This window comes from Aedes aegypti, chromosome 1 (assembly GCF_002204515.2).
Source record: "Aedes aegypti strain LVP_AGWG chromosome 1, AaegL5.0 Primary Assembly, whole genome shotgun sequence".
Lineage (NCBI taxonomy): Eukaryota > Metazoa > Arthropoda > Insecta > Diptera > Culicidae > Aedes > Aedes aegypti.
This window is the reverse complement of record NC_035107.1, coordinates 26462653-26489030: the sequence shown is the minus strand read 5'-3', so window position 1 is coordinate 26489030 and position 26378 is coordinate 26462653. Positions and strand designations below refer to the sequence as shown.

Genomic DNA, 26378 nt, shown 5'->3' with positions numbered 1-26378 from the left:
CTGTTTGGGCCGGCCCACGTGAGAGATGATTGTTAGGCGAGCTTTGTTTGTAGTTGACAGCCGTACACCCACCCTGGGAATGCCAGATTTTACACTGGAACTGGGATCCACTATTTGCACTGGAATCCAAGGGTCTACATTGGAATACCAAGAACCACACTGTCACCCTTCGAATCTTATCGCAGTCTCAGGATCCACTCTGAAATCTTACGATATACACAAAAATCTATGGATTCACACTGGATTAAAGGGATCGATTCTGAAATACCCCGATCTACCCTAAAATCACAGAGCAGATAGCCATCTTAGAACAAAAAGCCAATTTTGGTTAGAATACGAGGAAATACGCAGAAGAGTAGGCGAATAAAACATTGTTTGTCCCATCGGAATTTAGAGTGCAGGATATTGACATTAATTTCGTCTAAAATGGTTTCCTTGGCTCGTATAATTTGTTTGACGTTATATAAACATTATTGATCTGCCATCACAGTAAGCCTTGAACCTAAATCGGAACATTTGTCAACAAAGGCCCGAAACTTTAAGCATTACAAATATAAACAGTTTTCCCCTGATAATTGGCTTTCACTGGATTGGGAAAGTGTAGAAACATGGTATGGCATGCTATATGTGGGACCGGAGTTTTTGACATGAACCTACAATTACCAACCTGCTTCAGCCCCTTGCTGAATTTGTTATCGAAAAAAAAGTTAAATTCAATCATGTGCACCTTTTTCTTCCATCGTGTAATGCTCAAGCATCAACCATTCAAGCATGAGCCATCATCAAACAAAATTTCGTTCGAATTAAAGCCAATTCTCATGGAGATCTATGAACGCATTTCAAATTTCATGTGTAGTGCAATGAAACACGCAGCGGCTCTTCCATCACGATCGCATTAACACTCTCGTGAAGGATGTGGTTGACATTATTCATTCATTCCTATGAGTTGAGTTTTCTTTATTGTTTTCCACCAAAGGTTTGCTATGATGTAAGTAAAGCAGAAAAAATAGCTGTCAGTCTGTTGTGCAAGTTTTTAGATGATTAAAAGGTTGATTAATTTGTCGTGGTGTTATGTTATTTTATTTCATTGATATAAATGAATACAAATTTAGTTTTGCACCGGCACCATTAATTTGAAATGCATGAAAAAGATTTTTCTCCAAATCCTCAGACTCAGCGCCTGTCATGGCACGTTATATAGCGCATCAGATTTGCTATCCAGAAGACAATTGATGGCTGACTTTTGATTCATAGCCAGTGAGGAGAAACGATTACCTAATTCTGGTATTCTACCAGAGTGCGTTCTCCAAAATTAAAAAAATATAGCGCATTTATTAGTTGTTGTTTCTGTAGTTTATTAAATGGAATTTATACTAATCGTTGGTAATTTATCTCCACGAATTGCTTAAAAAATGCGGGTCGAAGTGCGGAATTATATCGAACCAATTAGGCGTTTTAAGCTAAGTATGCTGTTTTGCTCAAGAAAAGTAAAGAAATTTCCTGACTGAATGGGTCAAGAAATTTCCTACAGGGGGCTCGAAATGACACTAGGATCAAAAATGTGATTTTCTTGACCATTTCTGGGGAAGAAATTTTCCACGCATCGAAATAGGCGATTCCTTTTCTTGTCAGTAGGAAACCAGCCTTAACCGCAATGTTGAGCGTGATATGAGCAATAAGCGTGGTGTAGATACCAAACTAATTCGATATTTCTAATATGATTTGTGGTTGTATCATAATGGTCGCCAACTCTTAAACTAATTCCACTTCATTGTTTTCTTCTCAATATGTACAGAATAATTATTGTTTGTATAACTGATATTAACATGGATGAACATGAGCCTAGTTCAGTAAACCAGCAGGTCGATCAAACGTCAAAAAAATTCGAGTCAAAAGACAATATAAGAAAAAGTTTAGAATATAGTTTTTGGTGAATTTACGTACAATTGCTGACCCGACATCCCAAGTATCACTATATTAGCCGAATAACTACTCTACATATTCAAATAAGCGAATCAAAAATCAATAGACCGGATGAAGAGAAGTTTTTTTTTTGTTCAAAATCCTCTGAATCGCAAAAAAAATCTGGAGACTCTTGAACAAATACACCAAGCGTTTAGGTCACATACCATTTATTTTTAATCTGAAAAATGTAAGTTTTAAAGAAATCTTCCTTTACTCTCTTCTTAGTCTGATCATCAAAGAAAAGAAAGACCCGAAAAAGTTGAGGAAATGTTATCGAAAATTATGTTCAAATTGTAAAATAACTTACTACACACATTGTTGTATAAGAAAACAAAATTCCAAATCTGGAATATTGTGCGAAATTTGCATGGTATTATTTTCTTAATACAGTACTACACAATTGTCAAGTTTGAAGGCAACTAGTGCTTCGTTTGACCTGAAGTTTTTACCACAGCTTGTAAATAACTTGACAATCGCTCAGCTGGAAATTTATAGTATCTCACAAAAAAACTTTTGAGTTATAACAAAACACATATTAAGACGAAAATGGCATTAAATCCTCCTCTGCAAATCTGATACATTTGTTGATAAAATTTTACAGTAAAATTGCTTGTTTTCAAAATATTATATGCCGTTTTTGCTAAATGTTATATTTGCAATAACTGAACAACAATGTGTGTAAAAATAGTGAATTTTATTTCAGGAAAAGTTATGTCTGAGCTACGATCAAAATTTCAAATTAATCGGAGCACTAGAAGCCGAGGTCTATGCTTCCAAACTTGACCATTTTGTGTTCAGTAACTGTAATTTAAATTTCCGGAAAAATTGCACATTAACGTTCAAGGCTCCGTCATCGAAATCTTCGTCATCATCGAAACTTCAAAAGCAGTTTTTCTGTTAAAAACTAAAAATTATTCGATGAAAATGTGTTCAGTGTATTTCGGTTGGAGAATAGAATACAGTGAACACATTTTCCTGATAATTTTCTTCATTTAAGGCTGGTTTGCTACTGACAAGAAAAGGAATCGCCTATCTTGAAGCGTGGAAAATTTCTTCTCAGAAATGGTCCAGGAATTCACATTTTTCTGATCACAGTACGCTGCTGAGAAGAAATGTCATTTTAAATGAGATTCTCTGTAGGAAATTTCTTGACCCATTCAGTCAAGGAATTCCTTTACTTTTCTTGAGCAAAACAGCATACTTAGCTTTAAGCCTGATTTGCTACTGAAAAGGAATAGCTAAAGAAATTTCTCACCGATTCCTTGAAGAAATATTTCTACAGCGACTCCCATTTGAACACGGCATAAAAATTAACAAGGCAGGCTCTTTACTGATGTAAATATCAAGTTTGATTGCAAACATGTGACGTCACTCCTATTGTACCATATACCTTCCGGACCACTAGATCATTTTTTTTAAGAAATTTGTTCGAGGTGGATAGGAATGACGTCGTTAAGTAGCTGTCAGTTTTCGGAATATATCACCTTCTTAATATTTGTACATCGTGCATTTGAACTGACATTTCTTTTCAACTGCGTACTGCGATCAGAAAAAAGCGCATTCTTGATCGATTCCTTGCAGAAATTTCCATGCATCAAGATAGGCCGAGAAATTACTTGTCAGCAGCAAATCAGGCTTAAGAACGAAAAAACTGCTTTTAAAAATTCCGAAATCAATGACGGATCCTGCTCCCTTAAATTAAATGTAATGCCATTCCTGAAAGATCTAAAAAATGATTTTAAAGAACATTTATCTCATTCGTTTTTAAATTCAATTCTATAATCTATTGTACGATCTAATTACTAAAACAGAGAGGAAATTCAAAACCATCTATCGTTAGACTTAGACTTAGACTAAATGAAAATATTCCACTTTTTCTGGAGATTACCTTTCTTTTACAACAACCTTGGAGTAGAGATCTCAAAAAATATTTAGACGAGTTTTCTTGTCTAATTCAGTACATTTTTCGAAAACTTTACAGTGTAAAAAGCTTGCCCGCCGCCAGCAGGTGCGCTAGTGTTCGCGTTAATTTTGGCAGCTGTTTTTGTTGTCATCTTTCCCATCTGTTCTGTGCTAAAATGCTAAAATCCTCTCTACAATCCTAGGATCCACACTAGATTCAAAGGATCCACACTGAAATGAAGGATTCACACTAGATTTCCAGGATATAAACTGGAGCTCCAGGTTCCACTTGAGAACCTCAGGATCCATATTAGATTCCCATGTTCCACACTGAAGTTTGGCGATTCACACTGAAATCCTACGATCTACACTCCAATCGCAATATCCACAATGTAATCAAAGGTAAAACAATTTGCTTTGCACCAGGACAAGCGCTACAGTGCACCAAGGTGCCGTGGCGCACAGTTTGGAAAGTGCTGCCCCAGTTCACCATCCCAAAGTGGGAGGAAAAGAGCAAGAGAGAGGGTGTTTACGGGTTCCGTGTGTGTTTGCTTTGCCGCATTCCAGGCGTCGGTCGTCGTTTCGTTGCCTGACTCACGCTCCCGTGGCATTTCGTTCGTGTGTATCTCCGCAAATCCGGTATCAGGTTTAATTGTGCTTGTTAAGTCCTCGAGAGTGAAAGGATGGGCGACCGCTTAGCGAAAAGGGAGGGGAGGGAGGTGGAGAAGGATAAATGTAGGCTCCTGAAATATCCTGGGCGGGAATACTGAGGATAATGAGGAGAAGGGGGGTTGTTAGGAACAGAGATGGACAGATGTTCGGTATTGTTGGATGGAATGGTTGTGCAACTTTCTCCACAAAGCAGGCGGCGGAAAATGACATTCCAGCAATGACGATTTGATACACACTCTTCTCCGGCAGAGTTGTTTATTTCCAAGGAAAAGAACGATCGAGGAAGGCGGTGAAATCCACCTCCTCCGTTAGATAATTTAAATGGCACACTGCGTTATGCAAGAAAAAATCGCCCACCACTCCAGTTGTTGCCGGGTTCTTGAGTTCATTTTTTACGCTCTCGAATGGAAACCAGAAATCGAAACGGAACATATTTTCCTCGGGATTTGCAAAGTGTGCGGGGGTGGAATATGCAACGTAATCGTGACGTGGTGACGTCAAACACGGGACGACGTTCGCACAATAATGGGAAAGAAATCGCAGCAGGTTCATCTGGTTTCCAGAGGGAAGGGGGAGAAATGATTTCTCCACAGTGGTGTTTTTCCGGGAGAGGTTGATCAGCGGTTGCTATTTTTATATGAATAATGATTTATTTGATTTCATTTGGTTCAAACGCACCGACTCATTTTTATGTATTTCGACGAACGAACTGGTCAAAGAAGGCGTAAAAATGGCCTACTCGGATTTTTTTGCAGATGATCTACCATGACAGGCTACGATTCGAAATAATTTGATATTTTGCAAGAGAGTCGCGAACGATAATACCATTTTTTTTCTATGAATTGATATTTATCACAAGATGATTGTTAAGAGCCATTCAAAATGAATAAGAGTAGAATTTCATACAGACATTTAAATTATTTACACTCTAAATTCAAACAAAACTGAAAGGGGTATTTTCCTGAAAGGATTTTGTTCGATATCCAAAACGATTTTGGTCGAAATCCTAAAAAGTTTTTTATCGAAATCCTGAAAGGGTTTTCATCGAAATTTTGAAAAGGTTTCTCTCGAAATTCTGAGAGGATTTCCCTCGAAATCCTGAGAGGATTTTCTTGAAATCCTGAGAGGATTTAATTGAAATCCTGAGAGGATTTGCCTCGAAATCCTGAGAGGATTTCCCTCAAAATCCTGAGAGGATTTCCCTCGAAATCTTGAGAGGATTTCCTTCAAAATCCTGAGAGGATTTTCTTCAAAATCCTGAGAGGATTTCGTTCAAAATCATAAGAGGATTTCCCTCGAAATTCTGAGAGGATTTCCCTCGAAATCCTGAGAAAATTTTTCTCGAAATCATGGGAGTATTTCCCTCGAAATGCTGAGAGGATTTGCCTCGAAATCCTGAGAGGATTTCTCTCAAAATCCTGAGTGGATTTCCCACGAAATCCTGAGAGGATTTCCCACGAAATCCTGAGAGGATTTCCCACGAAATCCTGAGAGGATTTCCCTCGAAATCCTGAGAGGATTCCCCTCGAAATCCTGAGAGGATTTCCCTCGAAATCCTGAGAGGATTTCCCTCGTAATCCTGAGAGGATTTCCCTCGAAATCCTGAGAGGATTTTCCTCGAAATCTTGAGAGGATTTCCCTCGAAATCCTGAGAGAATTTTTCTCGAAATCGTGGGATGATTTCCCTCTAAATCCTGAGAGGATTTCCCTCTAAATCCTGAGAGGATTTCCCTCAAAATCTTGAGAGGATTTCCCTCGAAATGCTGAAAGAATTTCCCTCGATATGCTGAGAGGATTTCCCTCGAAATCCTGAGAGGATTTCCCTCGAAATCTCGAAATCCTGAGAGGATTTCCCTCGAAATCCTGAGAGGATTTCCCTCGAAATCCTGAGAGGATTTCCCTCGAAATCCTGAGAGGATTTCCCTCGAAATCCTGAGAGGATTTCCCTCGAAATCCTGAGAGGATTTCCCTCGAAATCCTGAGAGGATTTCCCTCGAAATCCTGAGAGGATTTCCCTCGAAATCCTGAGCGGATTTCCCTCGAAATCCTGAGAGGACTTCCCTCGAAATCCTGAGAGGATTTTCCTCGAAATCATGGGAGGATTTCCCTCGAAATCCTGAGAGGATTTCCCTCGAAATCCTGAGAGGATTTCCCTCGAAATCCTGAGAGGATTTCCCTCGAAATCCTGAGAGGATTTCCCTCGAAATCCTGAGCGGATTTCCCTCGAAATCCTGAGAGGATTTCCCTCTAAATCCTGAGAGGATTTCCCTCAAAATCTTGAGAGGATTTCCCTCGAAATGCTGAAAGAATTTCCCTCGATATGCTGAGAGGATTTCCCTCGAAATCCTGAGAGGATTTCCCTCGAAATCTCGAAATCCTGAGAGGATTTCCCTCGAAAGCCTGAGAGGATTTCCCTCGAAATCCTGAGAGGATTTCCCTCGAAATCCTGAGAGGATTTCCCTCGAAATCCTGAGAGGATTTCCCTCGAAATCCTGAGAGGATTTCCCTCGAAATCCTGAGAGGATTTCCCTCGAAATCCTGAGAGGATTTCCCTCGAAATCCTGAGAGGATTTCCCTCGAAATCCTGAGAGGATTTCCCTCGAAATCCTGAGAGGATTTCCCTCGAAATCCTGAGAGGATTTCCCTCGAAATCCTGAGAAGATTTCCCTCGAAATCCTGAGAGGATTTCCCTCGAAATCATGAGAAGATTTCCCTCGAAATCCTTATATGATTCCCCACAAAATCCTAAGAGGATTTCCTTTGAAATCCTGAGAGGATTTCCCTCAGAATCCTGAGAAGATTTCCCTCGAAATCTTGAGAGGATTTCCCTCGAAATCCTGATAGAATTTCCCTCGAAATCCTGAGAGGATTTCCCTCGAAATCCTAAGAGGATTTCCCTCGAAATCCTAAGAGGATTTCCCTCGAAATCATGGGAGGATTTCCCACGAAATCCTGAGAGGATTTCCCTCGAAATCATGGGAGGATTTCCCACGAAATCCTGAGATGATTTCCCTCGAAATCCTGAGAAGATTTCCCTCGAAATCCTGAGATGATCCTGTGAGGATTCCTTCGAAATCCTTTGAGGATTTCCTTCGAAATCCTGTGAGGATTTCCCTCTAAATCTAGAGAGGATTTCCCTCGAAATTATCCCTGAGAGGATTTCCCTCGGAATCCTGAGAGGATTTCCCTCGAAATCTTGAAGGAAGGAATGAAGGAATGTAGGAATGAAGAAATGAAGGAATGAAGGGATGAAGGAATGAAGGAATGAAGGAATGAAGGAATGAAGGAATGAAGGAAAGAAGGAATGAAGGAATGAAGGAATGAAGGAATGAAGGAATGAAGGAATGAAGGAATGAAGGAATGAATGAATGAAGGAATGAAGGAATGAAGGAATGAATGAATGAAGGAATGAAGCAATGAATGAATGAAGGAATGGTGGAATGACGGAATGACGGAATGAAGGAATGAAGGAATTTAGGAATGAAGGAATGAAGGAATGAAGGAATGAAGGGATAAAGGAATAAAGGAATGAAGGAATGAAGGAATGAAGGAATCAAGGAATGAAGGAATGAAGGAATGAAGGAATGAAGGAATGAAGGAATCAAGGAATGAAGGAATGAAGGAATGAAGGAATGAAGGAATGAAGGAATGAAGGAATGAAGGAATGAAGGAATGAAGGAATGAAGGAATGAAGGAATGAAGGAATCAAGGAATGAAGGAATGAAGGAATGAAGGAATGAAGGAATGAAGGAATGAAGGAATGAAGGAATGAAGGAATGACGGAATTGAGGAATTGAGGAATTGAGGAATGAAGGAATGAAGGAATGAAAGATTAAAGGAGAAAAGAAATAGAAGAATGGTGGCTTACATATTGACTGAAGCAAGTTTTACAATACAATCCATAACTTAAATCCATTTAACCGTAAAACTCTGGCATACATGATACTAATACATTTTTTCTCTTTTTATTCTCAGGTAAGCGAAACTGACAATCATGAGTATCCCCGGTGAAAAGACTGAAAAGCAAGTTAAATTATTTGTAAGTGGTCGGGAAATTTTTAATTGCTTCTGAAGTTTATTACATTGTTTCTCATTTAATATGCACCATTTTACAAAATAATGACTGCCGTTCAAAAACCTCCCGTTAACAAAACGAATTGACTCAATCACCCCGAACAAAAAGCCATCAATAAGTTAATCCCGCCCCTCCAGAGAGTCCCCTTTCCCCTAGGGAAACCCGCGTCAGACAACGTGATCCCGACGAAATGACCGTGCTAATTAAATCACCAAATCTCAATACACACTCATACACTCGGGAGAATTAATTAACAACAGCACTCCCCAAATTGGCCCGCCAGCAATAATGGTTTGGGCAAGACGCTCGGAAAAAAAAACGCTCGGAATGGCGGAAAAGTTATTCAAAGTATTCCGAGTCCACCCGGAATGGGGCCTGCCCAAGGGCTACGGGGTCGGGTCAGGTCGGGTCGTCCACGAGCCTCGACTGACACAGATCCGCTTGGCCTATTACATGGACAAAACCCGACGACGACGACGACGACGACGACGAAGGCGACGAAGACTCCGAGACAACAAATAGACAGCCAGTGCGCGAAGCAGACTTTCAGGCGATTATTTCTCTGCTGCTCCCCATTATTATTGCGCCCGATGGTATGCTCTGCATACATACAGGCTCATAGATAACGACCGCAGTGCGCCCTGACGGACGGACGGACCGAGGACCGATAACGAAGTCCTGGGTATAATATCGAAGAGCGCTGTTTTGTGATGCGAAAAGGACAAACTGGATGATGGTCTCACAACGTTATCGTTTGAACCCAGTCGATGCCAGTGAGGGAGTTATTTAAAATGAATAATTTGTGCACAGGGCGATGACAGGACTGGCCATTGGCAGAACTGAGAGAAAAAAGCGAAAGGGTTTGGGGACATTTTATCCCATTGATATTAAGTAGGTCAAATTTATGACTATTACATCAGTTTCATTTTATTAAAATTGAATCCTGAATTTTGAAACAAATTCAAAACATTCTCCGAGTCCGACACGATTTCCTCCGGAATCCGAGAGGATTTCCTCCGGAATCCGACAGAATTTCCTCCGGAATCCGACAGGATTTCCTCCGGAATCCGACAGGATTTCCTCCGGAATCCGACAGGATTTCCTTTGGAATCCGACAGGATTTCCTTTGGAATCCGACAGGATTTCCTCCGAAATCCGACAGGGATTTCCTCCGAAATCCGACAGGGATTTCCTCCGAAATCCGACAGAGATTTCCTCCGAAATCCGACAGGCTGTCCTTCGGAATTCCGACAATATTTCATTAAGAAATCCGACTGTATTTCATTAAGAAATCCAACAAGATTTCCCTCAGAAATCCGATAGGATTTCCCTCAGAAATTCGATAGGATTTCCCTCAGAAATCCGACAGGCTGTTCTTCGGAATTCCGACAGAATTCCTTCGAAATCCGACAGGATTTCCTTCAGAAATCCGACAAAATTTCCTTCAGAAATCTGACAGGATTTCCTTCAGAAATCTGACAGGATTTCCTTCAGAATTCCGACAGGATTTCCCTCAGAAATCCGACAGGATTTCCCTCAGAAATCCGACAGGATTTCCCTCAGAAATCCGACAGGATTTCCCTCAGAAATCCGACAGGATTTCCCTCAGAAATCCGACAGGATTTCCCTCAGAAATCCGACAGGATTTCCCTCAGAAATCCGACAGGATTTCCCTCAGAAATCCGACAGGATTTCCCTCAGAAATCCTACAGGATTTCCTTCAGAAATCCTACAGGATTTCCTTTAGAAATCCGACAGGATTTCCTTTAGAAATCCGACAGGATTTCCTTTAGAAATCCGACAGGATTTCCTTCAGAAATCCAACAGGATTTCCCTCAGAAATCCGACAGGATTTCCCTCAGAAATCCGACAGGATTTCCCTCAGAAATCCGACAGGATTTCCCTCAGAAATCCGACAGGATTTCCCTCAGAAATCCGACAGGATTTCCCTCAGAAATCCGACAGGATTTCCCTCAGAAATCCGACAGGATTTCCCTCAGAAATCCGACAGGATTTCCCTCAGAAATCCGACAGGATTTCCCTCAGAAATCCGACAGGATTTCCCTCAGAAATCCGACAGGATTTCCCTCAGAAATCCGACAGGATTTCCCTCAGAAATCCGACAGGATTTCCCTCAGAAATCCGATAGGATTTCCTTCAGAAATCCGATAGGATTTCCTTCAGAAATCCGATAGGATTTCCTTCAGAAATCCGACTGGATTTCCCTCAGAAATCCGACAGGATTTCCTTCAGAAATCCGGCAGGATTTCCTTCAGAAATCCGGCAGGATTTCCTTCAGAAATCCGGCAGGATTTCCTTCAGAAATCCGGCAGGATTTACTTCAGAAATCCGGCAGGATTTCCTTCAGAAATCCGGCAGGATTTCCTTCAGAAATCCGGCAGGATTTCCTTCAGAAATCTGGCAGGATTTCCTTCAGAAATCCGGCAGGATTTCCTTCAGAAATCCGGCAGGATTTTTTTCAGAAATCCGGCAGGATTTCCTTCAGAAATCCGGCAGGATTTCCTTCAGAAATCCGGTAGGATTTCCTTCAGAAATCCGGTAGGATTTCCTTCAGAAATCCGAAGGCTGTCCTTCGGGATTCCGACAGTATTTCCTTCAGAAATCCGGCAGTACTTATTCAGAAATCCGATAGGATTTCCCTCGGAAAACCGACAGGATTTCCCTCGGAAAATCGACAGGATTTCCTTCGGAAAACCGACAGGATTTCCCTCGGAAAACCGACAGGATTTCCCTCAGAAATCCGACAGGATTTCCGTCAGAAATCCAACAAGATTTCCCTCAGAAATCCGTCAGGATTTCCCTCAGAAATCCGACAGGATTTCCCTCAGAAATCCGACAGGATTTCCCTCAGAAATTCGTCAAGATTTCCCTCAGAAATCCGACTGGATTTCCTTCAGAAATCCGTTAGGATTTCCTTCAGAAATCCGTTAGGATTTCCTTCAGAAATCCGTTAGGATTTCCTTCAGAAATCCGTTAGGATTTCCTTCAGAAATCCGTCAGGATTTCCTTCAGAAATCCGTCAGGATTTCCTTCAGAAATCCGTCAGGATTTCCTTCAGAAATCCGTCAGGATTTCCTTCAGAAATCCGTCAGGATTTCCTTCAGAAATCCGTCAGGATTTCCTTCAGAAATCCGTCAGGATTTCCTTCAGAAATCCGACAGCGTCTTCTTCAGAAATCCGACAAGAATAAGGTAGGTGTCTGACAGGATTTTCCTAAAAAAAATCGACAGTACATCCTTAAGATATCAGACAGGATTACCTTGAAAATCTGACAGGACTTGTTTTAGAAATCTGACAGGATTTCCTTCGGATATTTGATAGGATTACCTTCAGAAATCCAATTGGATTTTCTCCAGCAATCTTACAGGATTTTCTTCAGAAATCTGACAAGATGTCTTATTAGAAATTTCAATATGATTTTTCTCAGTTATCCGACAGGATTCCAGTTATTAGTCTATGTGTATGCCTACTTAAATTAAGATTTATTCATCAAATCCTACTGCACGGTGCTTGGTGAACCCAACAGTATTTTCTTCAAAAAATTCGACTGGATTTTCCTCAGAAATCCAACTTTATTTACTACAGAAATCTATCTACAGGATTTCTATCAGTAACCCTGGAGGATTTATTTCAGAAAGTCATAAAGATTTTCTTCAGAAATCCGACAGGACGAGAAAACAAGAAAATCGAGGAGACTGGAAGACAAGAAGACGGGAAGACAAGAAGACGGAAGACGAGAAGACGAGAAGACGAGAAGACGAGAAGACGAGAAGACGAGAAGACGAGAAGACGAGAAGACGAGAAGACGAGAAGACGAGAAGACGAGAAGACGAGAAGACGAGAAGACGAGAAGACGAGAAGACGAGAAGACGAGAAGACGAGAAGACGAGAAGACGAGAAGACGAGAAGACGAGAAGATGAGAAGACGAGAAGACGAGAAGACGAGAAGACGAAAAGACAAGAAGACGAAAAGACGAGAAGACGAGAAGACGAGAAGACGAGAAGACAAGAAGACGAGAAGACGAGAAGACGAAAAGACGAGAAGACGAAAAGACGAGAAGACGAAAAGACGAGAAGACGAGAAGACGAGAAGACGAGAAGACGAGAAGACGAGAAGATGAGAAGACGAGAAGACGAGAAGACGAGAAGACGAGAAGACGAGAAGACGAGAAGACGAGAAGACGAGAAGACGAGAAGACGAGAAGACGAGAAGACGAGAAGACGAGAAGACGAGAAGACGGGAAGACGAGAAGACGAGAAGATGAGAAGACGAGAAGACGAGAAGACGAGAAGACGAGAAGACGAGAAGACGAGAAGACGAGAAGACGAGAAGACGAGAAGACGAGAAATCAACAAGACAAAAAGTTATTAGACGTTACGAAAAGAAGCTGAGAAAGCAGCAAACAACCTTTCAGATTTCAGGAGAAAATATTTCGTGTTTCTAAAAGAAATACTTTCTCAAACATAACTCAGCTTGTGCACGCAATCGCGAGACAAAGTTATCTATGTTAAAAGTGGACGAGTTTCCCCGTAAAATTTCCAGGGCATAACGTGGAAACTACACTTTCGTTATCGATCCACAAAATTCACCAAATTCAATATAAATCATTCGCCCCCACATCCAGAGCGGGCTTCAGTTCGGCGGCTTTCGTGTCCATCAATAAACGATGCACGATTGCTTAGCGGGCCTGTTTGAAAAAAGATAAATAAATTCCTTATCCGAAGCGAAGCAAAAGTGTACCCAACAAAATGTGCCACCTTTGGGTTCCACCCCCGTCACGTACACGAAGACAGTGGTTCCCAACATACTGGTCGACTCAGTGGGATAATTTAATGAATAAGTTAATGTTTTTTTGTAACTTGCTCGAAGTAGCTCATTTCTCTAACTATGATACATTTTTATTGCATTTCAACATCATTTCGATGTACATCATTCACACATCATTCAGAATTGAATTTGCCGAGGGGTGATTCAAAAGTTATTTTCGTATAAACTTTGAATTAGGTTTAAAAATACTTCCAGGGCAGCATTAAATATGGAAACTTGCATTCTGGTTTTATTTTTAACGTAGATTCAGAATATGTACAAAACTAATTCATGAGACGAGTGAAACGTGATTCCCAGTTTGGGCAACGCTTCTGTTTTAAAAGACATCCATCAAGCATCAGCATGCACGCGAGGACGAGAACGACGATATGAACGGATAGTAAATCATCGAGCGTTTCGTGCCGTGCCCCTTCGGTGAACCCACATGCCAATGTCAGATAGTCCCATTCCCATAACCAGAACGTCCTCCTCCTAGCCCAAAAGCTTCTCTAGGGAGAGCCATCGTCGATGGATCCACGTGTGCCATGAGCTCTAAAAAATTCACAATTCCGTCATCACGGTAGCAGTGACAACCTACGGCAGCAGTTGAGCGGAACGTGATCCACTCTCACAATATTGGCGCTTCAACGAACCACACAGTAGGCCTGGTGTCACAGTCAGTAGACTGGTGTTGTCACACATGTATATGTAGCACTCAGAGCTGTAGCGTGGCCTCTTGGTGCCCTTAACAAACTTTCAATAGGGTGATATTCAAAGCTGAAAAGCCAATAGATGTCTCTTTTTCAGTGGTAGTAAAAACGAAATCCTGAAGCAAAGAAAGCCCCACGGAAGATGAACTAAACACAAAAAGTTATGTATTCACATTACGCTTGATTTATAATCACTACTTTTTTGATCCAGTATCCTAATTGCAAGTAATTAAGGCTAAGTAGCCCGTCATTCGTTTTGGCAACAATGATGACTTTCTGCTTGCATTTCAAAGTGATAAAACTCAGTCTTGATAGTTTATATTGACTTGAAAAATTATCAGTGTACGCGCTTACATGCATAAAGTATGCTGATACTTTTTAAGCTGTGTCAGTGCAAAACCAACTGATTTTCTTTGATTCGAAATCGTGAGATGAATTAGCAACAATCATCAACGACGCGTACAAATTTCAATGACAGCCTACTTCGCCTTAAGGCGTTTTTCATTATTTTCCATACGTTTTGACAGTTCTCCGACTACCAGTCTTCAATGAGCTTGTGCTGAAAGTTTGAGAAATTGGAGAATCCAGCGAATTCTTGTATTTTATTTGTATAGATAAATTTACATATTCTCGGCAGTCTAAGCCGAACAAACGTTGGCAGCTTCCTCTCAGATTTCAATAAAACTTTTCGAATGTGTAGACCTTGACTAAGTAAGCCACTTTTCATACTTAGTTTTTCCAAAATGGACTATCTTTTGGAAAGGGCCTAATTCATTTTCCTGATTTTTTTTTTCAAAATAATGTAATCGAAAAATGGCAACTCTAACAAAAAAGTGTAATACAGATGACAGCCCTTGAAAAGTAAGAACCGTCTCTGTGTAGCATATCGTTCGTCATTTTGGAAGACGCGAAATACGCCGCCGCCTTCGATTGGGTTCTTTCGACCAACTGTGCCAACAAATTTCTCTCTGCGCAATGTGATTGTTGTCTCGGTCGTTTGACAATGTGCTCAAATGTGCGACTTTACTACCCCAAAAATATGCATAATGTCAATGCTAAGCATACAGCTGGGTAAAATATAGAGACATTTAAGACCGTATCGACCGAAATGCGTGCTGCTGTTACAGCAAAATTTCGAGGGACGTTGCGTTGCGATGGTAGCTTTCGACGTCGACCAAAGATAATCGTTTCCATGCCCCGATATCAGTCAATGGCAATGAACCGAACAGCGCCCTGACAGCTGACAAAACAAACAAAGCTCCACTCCAGGACTCGACCGAGAAGCAGTGTGTAAACATGCTGCTGGAAGCCGGGAGTATCAACAGAACCCCCCCGAACTCGAAAATGTCTTATCCTTTGCTCTACCCATACTGTCAGATGGGTGGATTGGATATGGATACCGAAAAAGCTCTTGCGGTCGCGAGTTGATCTCGACTTCCACACCACACCGATAGATAGACGAAAAGCGAAGGGCGTGGACTTGCGATGAGATTTCCGTCTTCCGTTTTGGCGTGTTTGTGTAGGCTCCCCGTTTCCTCTTCTGCGGACTGTTCAGGGTCTGCTAGTGCTTCTCAGAAGAGGACGCCTGGTAATCGATACAGAACAAACATTGTGTGTTTAGTGTCTGGGGACCAACAAGCCCGGCGATTGTCTTCCGAGTAAGCAAATTTGGATGAATTGTATGGTAATTTTCCATCCGATAGACAACGGAATTGCATTTTATTAGGCTTAATAGGGGGCCGGTCATTGTTGGAATAATCTTCACTTCAATGCAGAGGACGGTCGAAGTAAGCATGAAAAAGTTTAGCGTTACACGAGAATGTTATCGTAGCAAGCTTTTGTTTAAGAACTTATTTGGTGTCAATTTTTTCGTCTTCTCGTCTTTTCGTCTTCTCGTCTTTTCGTCTTCTCGTCTTTTCGTCTTCTCGTCTTCTCGTCATCTCGTCTTCTCGTCACCTCGTCTTCTCGTCTTCTCGTCTTCTCGTCTTCTCGTCTTCTCGTCTTCTCGTCTTTTCGTCATCTCGTCTTCTCGTCTTCTCGTCTTCTCGTCTTCTCGTCTTCTCGTCTTCCCGTCTTCTCGTCTTCTCGTCTTCTCGTCACCTCGTCTTCTCGTCTTCTCGTCTTCTTGTCTTCTCGTCTTCTCGTCTTCTCGTCTTCTCGTCTTCTCGTCTTCTCGTCTTCTCGTTTTCTCGTTTTCTCGTCTTCTCGTCTTCTCGTCTTCTCGTTCTCTCGTCTTCTCATCCTCTCGTCTTCTCGTCTTCTCGTCTTCTCGTCTTCTCGTCTTCTCGTCTTCTCGTCTTCTCGTCTTCTCGTCTTCTCGTCTTCTCGTCTTCTCGTCTTCTCGTCTTCTCGTCTTCTCGTCTTCTCGTCTTCTCGTCTTCTCGTCTTCTCGTCTTCTCGTCTTCTCATCTTCTCGTCTTCTCGTCTTCTCGTCTTCTCGTCTTCTCGTCTTCTCGTCTTCTCGTCCTCTCGTCTTCTCGTCTTCTCGTCTTCTCGTTTTCTCGTCTTCTCGTCTTCTCGTCTTCTCGTCTTCTAATCTTCTCGTCTTCTCGTCTTCTCGTCTTCTCGTCTTCCGTCTTCCCATCTTCTTGGGTTTTCGTCTTCTGAACTCCTTGTTTCATCTCCTCGTCCTTTCGGAAAATCAGTCAAATTTTGAAGGAAAACTTGTCAAATTTAAGATAACACTATGTCGGAGGATCGAACGGTATCCTAGGTCTTAAAAAGTACTCATTTCTTTATTTTCCCAACAATTCTTATAAATTTACCATAAAACTCATATGTAACAGATGTTTTCGGTCCAAAGATGCCTTGATGTCAAAACTTCGCTTCAATTACCGAAGAAGCCGTCGGCGTAAGTAACAAGAGAAACAGAGAAAGAGAGCAAATCCTCAAGAAACCACTCAAATCAATTACCCCGTCTCATCGAAGCGCGTTGATCACTTGGCGGGGAAGTTTTGTCCCAGTCGGTCGGTCGTTAGGCGTGACAACTTTTCCCAGAACTCCGATGAATTTCTCGCGGGCGAAGGATGAATATGCTGAAAGATCACAGGGTCACATTTCAGCACCGCGAACCGACTGCAAATTAACAAGCTTCCCGGAAATGTGCCGCTCGACTTGGCGCGCCGCAGTTAACAAACATCGTCAATTATTCCGTTCCAATCAAAGTAGGGTAACCAATATATTTTGGACCCCCTGGACCATTTTTCTGCAAATTTTCTAATTTAAATCGAAAGATCAACTCAATTCGCATGCCATTTGGATAGATAGGAGTATTCCGCACTTGCATCAACCGTTTGTTCAAAGAAAATGTGTTTATTTTATCTAAAATTTATTTAATTTAATCGGTTCATCCATGCAACCGTTACAACACGTTACACATAAAAATTGAAGCCGTCAGAAATTTTTCAAATGTAAACAAAAACTTTTTTCAAATTTCTGGACTTAAAGCGTAGAATTTCTTCAGTTTCCCAATGTCAATCGATTGATTAGACTATGGGCAAGCATATTATACAACCAGTGTCATGGACTTAGTCACCAAGCGATAAAAAATGCCGAGGGTCCAAAATATATACTTTGAGGGTCCAAAATGTATTGGTGTGTCCAAAATAATGAAAAACAGTGCTTCAAAATTCAATTATTTTCGACGTTTTCTAGATCCTACATGACTGTATGGGCATTTTTATCTCGTACAGGAAGTTTTTCTCTACATTTTGACATATTCTTTGACTTGATTACGCTGTGCAATTAATTATTTGGGACAATAAACTAAAATCACTTCATTAGGGGGTCCAAAATACGACCGTTACCCTATAAAGTTTCGATTTGATTTGTAGGAGTAATTTCGCAGCTTTGGTGCCGAAAGGCGTCATCACTTCAATTTAGATCTCCTCATCTTTTTTGATTAATTCGAATGATGGCAATAATCGTGTTGAAATACGAAATCGTCTAACGCCTTAACATTTTTATTTTAAACTTTATCGAACTTGAACCAAAAGAACAATTAATTGGAATTAGATTCACAGAATTTCTCAGAATCATGGGCGAAGCTAGGGGTAAGCTAGGGGAGGATGTAAGCTAAACATGATTAAGTATTTGCATCATGATTCTTAGCGTCTACCAAAGTTCCTTAAATACTTATTCAAAAATCCACATTTAATTTTGCAAAAAATCCGCTAGAACTTCGCAATGGGTGTCTGCCGGTTTATCTCAAGGTCCTTGCAAACCAAACTTCTATTTATTTCAAAATAAATTTATATAACTCCAGATTTGTATCTTAATCTTCTGTGAATGCCCCCAATGTACCACTTTTTTTACTTTAGATGACAAATTGTTGTAGAAAACATTTGTTTAGAAACACTAGACAGTCAAAGCATATTAGAGGCTTTTTAATCAATAATAATTTTTGCATCCCGAGCAACAACAAAAAAAATATTTTTAAATTATACTAAAAAGAAAAACCAAGTCAAAACAAAAATATTCTAAAAAAATGGGTGATTTTTTCTTAGACAAAGTTTGAGGTGTTTTATTTTGAACAACTTTTGTGAACATACTTGATATTTTTGATTTCTGTTCGCCGTTGTTTTTTTAAATTCAACTTTGGTTAACTAAAATTTTTCTAGGCAAGTTTCTTCTGAATCGGCACTGCATTCGGCAGCCATACTTAGTATATTTTGATGCAATTTTTTTGACAAGCTTGAAATTTGGATCTTATTTTATTGTTAGATTTTATTATTGACCATTTGAATGCTCACAGTGCAGTCGAACAATTTGAAATATTCGCAATTTTTTAAATTACAAAACGTTAGATTCAAACATCTTTGTCACACTAAAAAAAAAGCTAATTTTTTGCATCGAATCATAGTAGCCAACGATACTTCGACTTCGGGAACAGTGCGCGAAATATTAAAAAAAAAGTAATAATTTGTATTTTATGATAAAAACAATAATAATAAAAAAATCGCCTATTAAACCAAATAAACTTATGCCGAAAACTGCCATGAGAACTTAACTAGAAAATTTTCAAAAATTCTGTTTATTTTAATGAAATCGTTATGTTTTTCGATGGAATACTTTTTACAGCTTGTCAGTTTATACAAATATCTTTGATATAGTTGTTTAGATGATAACGGGAGTTGAGTAAAAAAATGAGAATGAATTCAATAGCTTTCTGTAATTAAAGTAAAAAGCGTATTTCTTCTCTCCATGGAAATTGCTCTCTGGACTCCATAACAATTACCTATTGCACGGAGACGTCATCGGAAAACCGCTCTCTTTCCCTCCTTCGAAAAATCTGAAAACAACGGTGCCAGTACCTGTCAAAGTTGACAGGTACTAGCCCCATTGTTTTCAAGTTTTGTTGAAGAGCGAAAGAGAGAGAATTTTGCCATGAAATGCCTAATGGGGAGCATGTTTCTTTTCGCTCGGGTGCCGTCAGTTCAATCGAAGATGGCGTCGAAACAGCAAGCACTCCGCGAGCGTGTTGTACGGTTTTACGAAACGCATGGTCATCGACCCGAAAAGAACTCAAACAACTTGCCCCAGTGTACAAAAGCAACTGGCTGACCAAAGATACGAACCACGAGGATCCAAAATTGTATGCGGAAGGTGGACGTCTGTGCCACCCAGCGCTCTTGTAAAAGCATCACGACTATGGCTAATCAGGGCCGCTTCTCCAATATTCATTGACGGTTTTTTAAGAATAAAGATAGCGTGTTTTTTTTTTCATAAAAAAAATACTGAATTCGTTGAAAACAAAAATGTTGACGTTAACTACGTCTTATGGCAATAAACTAGGTGTCAAATAAAAATCTAAAATTATGCGGCTGTCACGAAATTATGTTAGGTTTTTTACTATATGATGGAAAAAAAAATCTGAGGCATCAAAGTATATTAAAATTGGCTGCCGAATCAGGAGAAACTTGCCTCGAAAAATGGTCAAAAATGATTTCAATTTTACCATATTTTCATTATATCTTTCGATGTGATGATTTCACAGCTTTTATAAAATCGGGAAAGGGTGTAATCAGTGTTGCATTTGAACGCGTTCAGTTTGCGTTCCAGTTCAAATTTTTGAACGAGTGATCAAGTAGGCTTGAACATTGATCAGTTTAAAAATTTGAACCCGTAGGAGCTGAAAATTGAACGCGCAATGAAAATTGATATTATGGCAGATGCACAACATATTTCAATGCGAAAGATTTACGAAAGATATTGTGTAACATTTTTACCTTTCATACATTTTGAGTGAGTCAAATAAAATACAAATCGATGAAGTTTATTCGAGATTTGAACTTCATTCTGCATTTTGAATTGAACGTTCATGAGCAATGTTAGAATCTTGCACGAGAGTTCAATGTTTGCTGCGTTCTCGTGCAAAAATGGAACGCGTTCAGTTCACTTTTGTCTGCCGTTCAGTTTGAAATGCATCACTGGGTGTTATATATATATAAAATGTTGTAGAAAATATCATGCTCATAAATTACACTTTGGGCATGAAAATGGTTAAAACCGGATGTTTAAGGTAAAATAAGTTAAATTAAAAAATAATCGTAAAAACGAAGTCATAAATATTTTTAAATTGTTTGTTAATGCTCTGGATGCTATTTCAAAACAATAAAAGCACCTATGGGCAAAAACGTTTACAGTAGGTTTTGACCGTCCATTTTCAGTTTCGTCCTACTGTGCGGGGTACAGAGATCTTGATGAATTTTCACAAAATCTTAGCACAAATTTATCAAGATATTATTCAAGAATTCGCTTTTCCAGAAAACTTCTTCCAGCGCTGTCTCACTTTGAGTAAATTGCTGATAATTCCTATTATTTTTTTTCTAGAAACCCGTCAAGCGATTACACCACAAATTTTTCTATTTACTGTTAATTTTTTTTATTAACAATTATTTCAATTATAGAACTAAGAATTACCGTAAACACACTTATAAGAATAATTCCATGTATTCAATTTTAAGATATACTACAGAAATTTATCCAAGAATACCTCTTGGTCATTAGGAAATTTATACACAATCTTCGGGAGAAACTGCCTTTTGTATTTTTCATGGATTACAGCATAAATTGCTCCAGAAACTACTGCCAGAATACCTGTGATATCTGCTAAAAATCCTAAAAAATCTCTACGGGTTTTTATTTTATGGAATTTATAAAGAATATCCCAAGGATTTTTTGAGATTTCAGGCAGAATCTATCCTAAGTATTGCAAGAATTTCCGCAAGAAATTTCTGTAGGAATTACTACTTCTTTATAAGAAATATCACCAGAATTCCCTTACAATTTGTTCTGGACATATAATTTTTGTAAGGATTTTCTCAGAAACTCTGCTAGCATGTCAATATAAATTCCTGTGGAAATACCACTTGGTAATACTACATAATATCATCCGTCGTTCCGATCGATTTCAGAAATTACTCGAGAATTTTTACAATAGGTTGTTGAGGCGAAGTGAACTTTTGTACGGATCATCGACGATTGTGGCGAATACATCTCAAAGAAAGTAATGAAAATCAATTGGTTAGGCACTGACAAAGCTAAAAAGTATCAACATACATTTTTAGCACAAACGTATATGTTGATACATTTTAAATATAATATTAAGTATAACGACTGAGTTTTTATCGGAGTGTATCGAAAAGTAGTCGCAAACATTCAAAACGGTATATCTCAGAGTATAGTTCATCTTTTTGAAAGCTTTTTTCACGCAAATCTCCATCATGTCATCAAAAATTGAAGCAGCTAAAAAAATATTGAATAATATGCAGTCTTAACATAAATACAACAAGGTTTATAAAGCATGGAAAATAAAATCTTGCACAAAATTACATTTTTGAAGTGTCTTCTGAAAATTCGATGATTTGTATTGAACAAAATGTATATCAAACAAAATAGGAAAAGCTTATTCTATCGGAAAATATGTTTACGTCACACAGCACGTAAAAGAAATTCAAAAAAATAAATTATTGCTCTAAAAAAGCTCAATTATCGGTTTTAGAAAGTCACTTTTGTTTAATCAACTTTTGAAGCTCTGTCATATACAGCGGTAATTATATAGAGTAACATTTTTTGCTAACGTTACTTCATAAATATGCAAAGAAACTTTTCCAATCAAAACACAATTTTTATTCATTACAATTGTTCGATATTAGCATTAACGTGTAGAAAGAAAAATCAAAAAACAAGGTCCTTGAAAATCGACTTTTTTCGATTTTTGTATTTGCTCTTGAATGCTTGTTAATGAATTTTTCAAGATATTTTTTACACTATGTCATGAGAGTTGTGGCACAGAATATATTAGCATAAACAAAAATCATTTTTTCTTAAAATTTAACACATTTATTAACATATAAATTTTTTCAGAGGTGTGCAAGATTTTCATCGACATCTGTTAGTAATTTGCAAAATTATCATGCAAAATGCCACTTTATTGAAACAATATCACCGCATCATCATTTTTAAATACATTGTAAAACATTTCTGATCAAAACATTGATTGTATGTTCAGCCCATTATTTTTGAGGCTGTTTTGAAAGTTTGTGACTACTTTTCGATACACTCCTTATTACTTTAAAATTTCTACTAGTAAAATCAAATCAAATCAAATGATGGCTATTTAGCCTTAAACACATTTTGCCGTTTACGGTAGCCGCAAAGTCCTACAGCAGGCGTAAAAATCATTCTATCATTGAATCTAGTAATCCAATCAAACCGAGCTTGTAGCGGAAAATGCTTTAGAACACATCAATAAATAACAACCGTCCTGTTGGTATCCAAGAGTTGTGCACAATGCTAAAATAAACATGATCTTGGTCGAAATTATTTTCACATCTCATTCACTATGAAAAAGGACATGGATATGAAGGTTGCCAATATCAGTTTGGTGAAACCCAATAATATTGAAGTATTCATTGGTTTAAACTGTGAGATCATCGAAAAATATCTCGAAATTGAAATTATTTTTATTTGAATTTTGCCGCATTTAAACGCTCTACCCTTCACGTATGCGGTTCACCATGACTTTTGGGAGCTCACAATCTTTGCCAGCTGTCTCCTCTCTTTCAATCCAGTGCTAAGACAAGACGTGACAGGTCAAAGTACAAAAACGAAACCAATTGCCAGTCAAAAAAGATCACTTCTCATTGGTCGTTTTGGCAAAGGCCTACTTTCACATGGTTGAGTTGGATTGCAACTGGGCACTTCGTTGTTAGCCCAGCCGTGTTGCTAGTTCATAGATATGAGCTTTTATCAAAATTTTGAAAATTTTTCATGAAATCTTTTGGTTTTAAATCTATTTATATTCGAAGTTAAGTGCAAAGCATGTGCTCCTACAATGTTAAAATAAATTAAAATACCGAATTGAGACTAATATAATGGAAATTGTATCAATTCTCTCCAAAAATATCACCGGTTTTTTGAATTTTCACCTGATTTTTAAAACATATAGCATCATATATTCCACTAAATGAATGAAACGAGCAAGAAGCAATCAAATTATGAGCCTTGATTTTTTAATGTTTTCACAAGATTCGCTTAATAAGGGAACTGGTAACATTGGCTCTTGTATCGTTAAGGTTAGGGCCTAATCACAAATTTCATAGCACTAAATGGGGGTGGGTGGATGTCCTGAAGATATTACGACTCATACAAAATTTGAAAAACATTTATTCTAAATGCGTTAGAAGGGGATGGGTGGGTGTTGAAAATGACCATTTTTGACGTTATGAAATTTGTGAATGAAGCCTTATCGGCTGAAAAACAACGGGGCAGTCTTAGTTGAGCTGTCACTTTCTGTCCTAGATCCAGTGCAAATCAAAGATGTGACAGAAGCGGTAGCTTCTCGTTCATCCGTAAAACGGAAAGTTTTCTTTAAAATTGTAATATTATAAGAATTTCTTCAAAATTACCATCAACAACTTTTCTATGGATACGTCTAGTGCTTTTTCATAGGAAACACCAGTTTAATGTGTAAACTTCCTGTCGTAATGTAGTGAAATCTGAAAGAACTCTTGGTCCCTTGGGGGAATTTTCATAGCTACCATTCAAAGTATTTCATCAATAATTCTTAGAGATTTTTTTAGCAGAATTATACAAGAAAAGAAACTGTGTAGAAATCCTGGGTGTATTTTCATAAGCTTCCAGTAGTCACGCGGTTTGTCACGGTCAAAACCATCAAGCTGTGCTGCTGTGTACGGCAAACGAGGTTCGACCACTAGTGTTGTACAAAATGCCTGTCGAATTCATGTTGGTTTTCTTGCAAGACTCCTCCAAAAATCTTCTAGAGGAATGTGAAGATAAACCCTTAGAGCTTTCTCCAAAAAAAGCGTTGGCAAAAAAACTGAAGGATTTTCTTTTACTTAAAGAATTATCGATTTCCTTATGTAATTCAAAGTGACAACCTTCAGAAATTTCGATTGATTTCAACCACAAATCGCTTCAGCACTTCGATTAAAAAGAATCGTCCAAACTGTTAATCGATAAAAGTAAATTAAATTTAATTGCGCTTTCGTTTTTCCTCCTCTTTCTGGTCAAAACCCTGGCTACGTCCATGCTCAGAATGCATATTTTGCACCTAAATTGATGACGAACAAGTGAAACATAGAGATCGAAAACAGTGCGCATTCAAAGAAAGAGACTCCCAGCCTACTTTGATTATTTTCAAAATTATCTGAAAACAGTGTTGAACAGACCAGCAGTGCTGAGTTTGCTCGGCGTCGAGCATAATATTGTAACACGGACATGACTTCCTCATTGCTAAAAAGTGTATTTTGTTTCGTTATACATCTTTGAGCTACATTTCCAAACTAATAAACAGCAGAAAAAATCAATAGCTGAATATCGCATTGACAAAAATTCAAAACAGTAAAATATTTCATAAATTTTGCTCTATGCAAAACAACTTTTACCTAAAACGGATTACATTACTCCTCAAGAAAAGCTCAAAACAAACATAACGCATGTTCGTTTGGCTCACGCTTTGACAGCTCTCGCTGCTCGATTGGCTCACACTTTGACAGAAATGTCAGCTTCCGCGAATCGATGTAGGACCGGTGCAAACACGAGACTGTTATTTCCATAGTGAAACTGTCAAAGTGCTTCAAAATCAGCTGATTTGAAACGTCTTGTGAAAAGACTCAATGGTAGGATAAAGTGAAGGACATTGTCAGGCTAGACGCAACATAATGGTGATAATCGAATGTAACAAAACTTCCTTGGATCGAAATTCACCCCTCTGCCGACAGCATAATTTTGTTTTTCGATATTTCTGTTTTTTTTCAAATTTTCAAACAAATTGTTCTAATTTTGGAGTGAATAAATAATTGGTGCAACCTTTTTTGAGTAATAAGAATTTAGCATAGCATAGCATAGACTGACCAATACTGACTGTACATGTCAATGGTTCCTACTCCGTGATTGATCGGAACTGATAAGAATTGCTTCGATCCAAATGAATAAGGGATGGGAGTTTCCGCTTATTCTCGAAGTACAATTTTAGCAGATCTAATATTATTGATCAATAACGGCGCCGGCCAAGTCCTTACAGTCAGTTGCGATGGGGAAGGAATGTTAGGGTGTAATGGTTGTTGCTTCTAGAGACCGAGAATACCTTTGCATCTCCACAATCACCACGGGAAGGGTGTTTATTAGTGAGGGAGGAAAAGATCTGGGAGTCACCTCTGGTCGATGATGCGATCCATGGACAAGGGGGAAATATACGACTTATATTCAAAGCTAGTTTTGTATTTTTGTCTCGAGAAGTTTTTGGTAGAAGCTTTAAAAAAATACGTCAACATCTATAATGTCGAACAATTCAAAAGATGTTTTTATTAATGACGAAAACTGAAAATAACATGTATATATTTTAAATTATAATGAAAAAAATAATGCCGACACTTGTAGTGACGAACTATACATAGTTTGTTTGAAAATTACATATGAGTATTACTGTGCATTTTGTCTCGATATGGTAGAAGTTTTAAAAAATACGTCAACATTCACAATGTCGAACAATTCAAAAGATAATTTTTAATAATGTCAAAAAGAGAAAAATATATGTATATTGAAATTGAATAAGAAAAAAGCATAATGCCGACACTCACAGTTGGTAATCCATCCTCAACTGAACACAAAACTTCTTGGCGACCCGAAAATAAACCGTCTTGCTTGGGCCTTCCCAAATACCTACCCAGCAAAACGCTCCAAAACAGAAAAAAAAATCTTC

The 26378-nt window shown here is 38.8% G+C and overlaps 1 protein-coding gene across 3 annotated transcripts in view; it reads left to right on the top strand.

Moving 5' to 3' along the window:
- Nucleotides 1-26378, top strand: part of LOC5578710 (calcium/calmodulin-dependent protein kinase type II alpha chain) — a 249704-nt gene that overhangs the window by 109251 nt on the left and 114075 nt on the right. The gene's annotated exons all lie outside the window — the stretch shown is intronic.